General features: G+C 45.5%; 1 pseudogene; it reads right to left on the reverse strand.

Annotated features, from left to right (window-relative positions):
* Positions 1–1194: 1194 nt before the first annotated feature.
* LOC149168351 (18S ribosomal RNA) lies at positions 1195–3008 on the reverse strand (annotated as a pseudogene).
* Positions 3009–7067: the final 4059 nt, after the last annotated feature.

The raw sequence follows: 7067 nt of genomic DNA on the forward strand, positions 1-7067 counted from the left end.
CAAGGGGAGGCTTCAAATAGATAACAAGCTTCCCCAACCCCATGCCTTGGCAAAAAGGGGGGAACTACAGGGGACGACGATCGAGAATGACTAGGGTGGCCACCTTGGGAGCTCGCATTGCGTTTCATCCATCCCAAACACCAATCCACAACAATCCCACCTTTTCTACATAAAGCTAGGGGCCAAAAGGAAGAAGGGAAGAAAACAACATGAAATAAAGAGAGATATCAAACGTGTCTATCAGCTCACAAGGAGAGACTCAAATAGAGAACAAGCTTCCCCAACCCCATGCCTTCGCAAAAGGGGGGAACTGTAGGGGACGATGATCGAGAAGGACTAGGGTGACCACCCCTAGAGCTTATACTGCTTTTCGTCCTTCCTGAACACCAATCCACAAAAATCCCACCTTTTCTCCGTAAAGCTAGGGGCCAAAAGCAAGAAGGGAAGAACACAACATGAAAGCAAGAGATATCAAATGTGTCTACCAGCTCACAATGGGAGGCTCAAATAGAGAACAAGCTTCGTAAACCCTGTGCCTTCACAAAAAGTGGGGAACTACAGGGGACAATGATCGAGAAGGACTAGGGTGGCCACCGCGGGAACTCGCACTGCTTTTCGTCCTTCCCGAACACCAATCCACAACAATCCCACCTCTTCTCCATAAAGCTAGGGGAAAAAGGAAGAAGGGAAGAAAACAACACCAAAGAAACAAAGATCTGAAGAAAAGAGAGAAGCTCAGCAACACACCGAGTAGATGTCTGCTAACCAAAATGAAATCAAACAAGGCACCCAATCAAAAAGCATCCCACCTCTTCACACCCTCCCACATACATTACGACACAACACCCTTGCTAGCTTACAGCATAACAAACAACAATCTAACAACTAAGCAAATAAATCACAACCTAAACTTGACCACTAGAAAAGACAAGGGCCGCGATGAGACCAGTGTCTGGAGCATGTTACTGAGAGGTAAACAACCCTGCAACCTAGGGAAAGAAAAAAAAGGATGGGTTGGACAAGCATAAGCATGGCTTGCGAGCACACACATGAAAAAACAAGCGTTACCTCAAGACAAGAAACCAACAATGTTCCCACTAAACACCAAACCCACTCCCCTAGAGACACACCACATCGTCCCACACTGCAATCGAAACCCAACCAACCCGAACCAAAAAAGAAAACCCCTACTATCAATGATCCTACCACAGTTTCACCTGCAGTAACCTTGTTACAATTTCTCCTTCCTCTAAATGATAAGGTTCAATGAACTTCTCATGATGTCGACGACGGTGAACCACCATCGTCGATGCAATCTGAACACTTCACCAGATCATTCAATCAGAAGGAGTGACGGGCGGTGTGTACAAAGCGCAGGGACGTAGTCAACACGAGTTGATGACACACGCTTACTAGGAATTCCTCATTGAAAACCAATAATTGCAATGGTTTATCCCCATCACGATGTAATTTGAGAAGATTTCCTGATCCTCTCAAACCAGGAAGAAAAAATTGTTGGTTGCATCAGTGTAGCGCGCATGTAGCCTAGAACATCTAAGGGCATCATAGACCTATTATTACCTCAAACTTCCATGGCCTAAATGGCCATAGTCCATCCAAGAAGTTGGCTGCGAAGGGGAACCTCCGCATAGCTGGTTAGAAGGCTGACGTCTCGTTTGTTATCAGAATTAACCAGAAAAATCGCTCCACCAACTAAGAACAACCATGCACCACCACCCATAGAATTAAGAAAGAGCTCTCATTCTATCAATCCTTACTATGTCTGGACCTGGTAAGTTTCCTTGTGTTGAGTCAAATTAAGTCACAGGCTCCATTCTTGGTGGTTCCCTTCCATCAATTCCTTTAAGTTTTAGCCTTGCGACCATACTCCTCCTGAACCCAAAAAACACTCTGATTTATGAGAAGGTTCTGGTAGAGTCCTTAGAGCAACATCTGCCGATCCCTGGTTGGCATCGTTTATGGTTGAGACTAGGACGGTATTTGATTGTCTTTGAGCCCCAAAATTATCTTATTGATTATTGAAAACATCCTTGGAAAATGCTTCTGCAGTGGTCTGTCTTTCATAAATCCAAGAATTTCACCTCTGACAATGAAATACAAATGCCCCCGACAGTCCCTATTAATCATTACTTTGGTCCCGAAGGCCAACACAATAAGAACACACTCCTATCACGTTATTCCATGCTAATGTATTCAAAGCATAAGCTTGCTTTGAGCACTCTAATTTTTTCAAAGTAACAGTGCTGGAGCTGCGACCCAGCCAATTAAGGCCAGGAGCACGCCGCTGACGAAAGCGATGGAAGGGTAGGTGCACACTGAGTAGGCGGACTAACCTTTACAATCCAAGATCCAACTATGAGCTTTTCAACTGCAACAACTTAAATATACACTATTGGAACTGGAATTACCACGGTTTCTGGCACTAGACTTGCCCTCCAATGGACCCTCATTAAGGGATTTAGATTGTAGTCATTCTAATTACCAAACTTGATGAGCCCGGTATTCTTATTTATTTTCACTACCTCTGCATGTCAGGATTGGGTATTTTTCACGCCTGCTGCCTTCCTTGGATGTGGTAGTCGTTTCTCAGACTCCATCTCTGGAATCAAACCCTAATTCTTTGTCACCCATCACCACCATGGTAGGCCTCTATCCCACCATCGAAAGTTGATAGGGTAGAAATTTGAATGAAGCATCGCCAACACAAGGGATGTGCGATCTGTCGAGTTCTCATGATTCACCAGAGAAGCAGGCAAGCCTGCGCCAAGCTTTTATCTAAAAATGCACCCGTTCCAGAGAGTTAGGACTTGGTGCATGTATTAGCTCTATAATTACTATGGTTATCTAAGTAGTATGGTACTATCAAAAAAAATATAATTGATTTAATGAGCCATCCACAGTTTCACGGTTTGAATTAGTTCATACTTAGACATGCATGGCTTAATCTTTGAGACTAGCATATGACTACTGGCAGGATCAACCAGGTAGCACCTTCCCACTTCAAAGGTCATTCCAGGGTGCTCTCTTACCAAGAGCCAACCTAAGCACCCATCAAGTCAAAGAGATAACAAAATATCATGTAAAACTTTTATGCCTTGCAGCTCTTGCATACCAAGAAGGAAGCACATGCAACATGTGAAGGACATGCTGAACAAATGGGTAGAGCTGCCGAGCCACAATGCACCAAGGCCACTTCAGAGTTTGCAACCACACCCAAACCAATAAGAAAACAAGTTATCACTCACCCACTCCCTTAGAAATGCCTCCAAAAGCCTCCACACCCCGCACTGAGGCCACCTAGGAGTTCACTTGGACAGCAGCAACAGTGGACCTCGATCTCTTGATCATTTGCGGAAGCCTCGATGCAAAGAAAATAAATGGAGAATGACCAACCACACAACCTCTATATTAAAAATGAGCCCCAACCCTCCCCACCCACACCAAGGCCACCTAGGAATCCACCCGGACAACAACAATGTTGGACCTTGATCTCCCGATCACTTGTGGTAGCCTCGATGCAAAGGAAAAGGAAGGAAATAAAAGGAGGACGATCAACCGCAAATCCTATCATAGGGAGGCCATACAAACCTCCCCACCACACACCAATGCCACCTAGGAGTCCACCCGAATAGCTACAATAGTGTACCTCGATAGTTGATTGTCTGTGGTAGCCTGGACACAAAGGCAATGGAAGGAAATAATACAAGACAAACCGAGCCCAAACCTCCCCTAGAAATGGCCCCCAACCCTCACCTCCCTACATAGAGGCCACCTAGGAGTCCACCCGAACACCAAAAACGATGGACCTCAATCGCATGATTGCCTACAACAACCTCAATGCAAAGGAAATGGAAGGAAATAAAACAAGACCAACCGAGCCCACAACCTCTCTTAGAAATGCGCCCCGAACCTCCCCGCCCCGCACCGAGGCCAGCTAGGAGTCCACCTAGACAGCAGCAATGGCAGACCTTGATCACTTGACTATCTGCGGCAACCACACTGTGAAGGAAAAGGAAGGAAATAAATGAAAATCAAGGGGCTCACTACATAATACAAGAACATATCCAAACAGGAGGAGGGATCGGGAAGCTCCGCACCCCACACACCCTACGTACAATAAACCTAAGAGATTGCCCATAGCTTTGCCAACTGGAAAATGAATAATTTTCACCTAAGGCCACCTCCACACTGAGGAGGAAGGTCGAAGCATTCCACCTCGAAATATTTCTTCCAGATAGCCCCTACCATCGACGTAGCAAGCCTCCTCCCCATTGGACCACAAGCACATACACAATTGAAACAACAAATGCCCATAAATGTTGTGACTTAACATTTCCAACTACAAAATCCTACCATGCATGCGAGATGCAAGGAAAAAGCCAACCACTTGATCAAACATATGGGCCAACACATCTATAAAAACCTCAAAGCCAACACAACCATGGACAATGTGCACTTTGAAAGGAATGCCAACCATCACCTGATGGAAAAAGCAAGCAAGAGGGAGGGTAGGTGGTTTACAACCAAAACCATTCCACGTTCCTCTTAAATGTATGCATCTCAACCGACAATGCTAACACAGAAAGAGTACAAGCACAGGAAACGGGCACCATAAATAGCCAAACAATGAAGAGGCTAGCCATCACAGGGAGCCACACCACAACAACCCATACAACTCTGAGAACTTAGAGCAGAAGGGGAATTGTTCACATATGCCTCCCGAGACAATCATGGCCAACATTACCGCTCATGTGCTACCGAGTGGGTATGGAGAGAAGATGAAAATCGACCACCCTACAAATGACCCAAGGCAATTCTTGAGGCAAATCCGAAAAACCAACTCAATTACCAACCCACCGTTCACACAAAAAGCAAAACCATCCCCACGAAATAGGGAGGAGGTGAAAAATATAACAAGGATCTAATTTCAATGGAGCCACACATGGCTACCTAGCCCAACCAAAATTTTCTATTCACAACAACCGAGGGGCACGATAGTGACATAGGCACGATGGAGTTTTAGGGTTTTCATCTGGGACCACAACAACGAAGGCTCAAAGGAGCGCCAAGAAAAATTTAAAATTTTTATCATTCGGATGGGCAAGAGGGAGGGGGACGAGCATGGCCAACATTACTACTCATGTGCTACCAAATGGGGATGGATAGAAGATGAAAATCGACCACCCTACAAATGACCCAAGTCCATCGTTTAGGAAAACCCGACAAAACAACTCAATTACCAACCCACCTTTCGCATGGAAATAAAATCTATCACTTGTATCATTTGGATAGGCATGAGGGACCAAGACGAGCCAGGGAGCCACACCACAACAACCCATACAACTCCAAGAAATTAAAGGGTAGAATGGGAATTGTTCACATATGCCTCCCAGGATGAGCATGGCCAACATTACCACTCATGTGCTACCTAGTGGGGATGGAGAGAAGATGAAAATCGACCACTCTAAAAATGACCCAAGGTCATCGTTCAGGTAAAACGGAAAGAACAACTCAATTACCAACCCACCTTTCACATGAAAAGAAAACCTGTCACTTGTATCATTTGGATGGGCACGAAGTGACCAGGACGAGCCATGGAGCCACACCACAACAACCCATACAACTCCAAGAACTTAGAGAGTAGAAGGGGAATTGTTCACATATGCCTCTCGGGATGAGCATGGCCGACATTACTGCTCATGTGCTACCGATTGGGGATGTAGAGAAGATGAAAATAGGCCACCCTACAAATGACCCAAGGCCATCGTTCAGGCAAACCCGAAAAAACAATTCAATTACCAACCCACCTTTCACACGAAAAGAAAACCTCTCACTTGTATCATTTGGATAGGCACAAGGGGACTAGGATGAGCCAGGGAGCCATACTACAACAACCCATACAACTCCAAGAAATTAGAAAGTAGAAGGTCAATTTTTCACATATGCCTCCCGGGATGAGCATGGCCAACATTACTGCTCATGTGGTACCGAGTGGAGATGGAGAGAAGATGAAACTCGGCCACCCTACAAATGAGCCAAGGCCATCGTTCAAGCAATCCCGACAAACCAACTCAATTACCAACCCACCTTTCACACAGAAATCAAACTTGTCACTTGTATCATTTGGATGGGCACGAGGGACCAAGATGAGCACGGGAGCCACACCGCAACAGCCCATAAAACTCCAAGAACTTGGAGAGCAGAAGGGGAATTGTTCACATATGCCTCTCAGGATGAGCATGGCCAACATTACCACTCATGTGCTACCAAGTGGGGATGGAGAGAAGATGAAAATTGGCCACCCTACAAATGACCCAAGGCCATTCTTCAGGCAAACCCGAAAAAACAACTCAATTACCAACCCACCTTTCACACGAAAAGAAAACCTATCACTTGTATCATTTGGATGGGCACGAGGGACCATAATGAGCCTAGGAACCACACCACAATAGCCCATATAACTCGAAGAACTAGGAGAATAGAAGGGGAATTTTTCACATATGCATCTCAGGACAAGCATAGCCAACATTACCGCTCATGTGCTACTGAGTGGGGATGGAGAGAAGACGAAAATCTACCACTCTACAAATGACCCAAGTCCATCCATTAGGAAAACCAGAAAAAACAACTGAATTACCAACCCACCTTTCACATGAAATAAAAACCTATCACTTGTATCATTTGGATGGGCACGAGGGACTAGGACGAGCTCAGGAGCCACACCACAACAACCCATACAACTCCAAGAATTTGGAGAGCAGAAGGGGAATTGTTCACATATGCCTCCCAGAACGAGCATGGACAACATTATGGCTCATGTGCTACTAAGTTTGGATGAAGAGAAGATGAAAATCAACCACCCTACAAATGACCCAAGGCCATTCTTCAGGAAAAACCCGAAGAAACAACACAATTACCAACCCACCTTTCAAACGAAGAGCCGATAGAGGGACCAAGATAAGCATGGCCAACATTACCGCTCGTGTGCTACCGAGTGGGGATGGAGAGTAGATGAAATCCACCCACCCTACAAATGACCCAAGGCC

The sequence above is a fragment of the Pinus tabuliformis genome, chromosome 4_2 (assembly GCF_031772625.1).
Source record: "Pinus tabuliformis cultivar Carrire ecotype Pingquan chromosome 4_2, CPIR1, whole genome shotgun sequence".
NCBI classification, from domain to species: Eukaryota; Viridiplantae; Streptophyta; class Pinopsida; order Pinales; family Pinaceae; genus Pinus; species Pinus tabuliformis.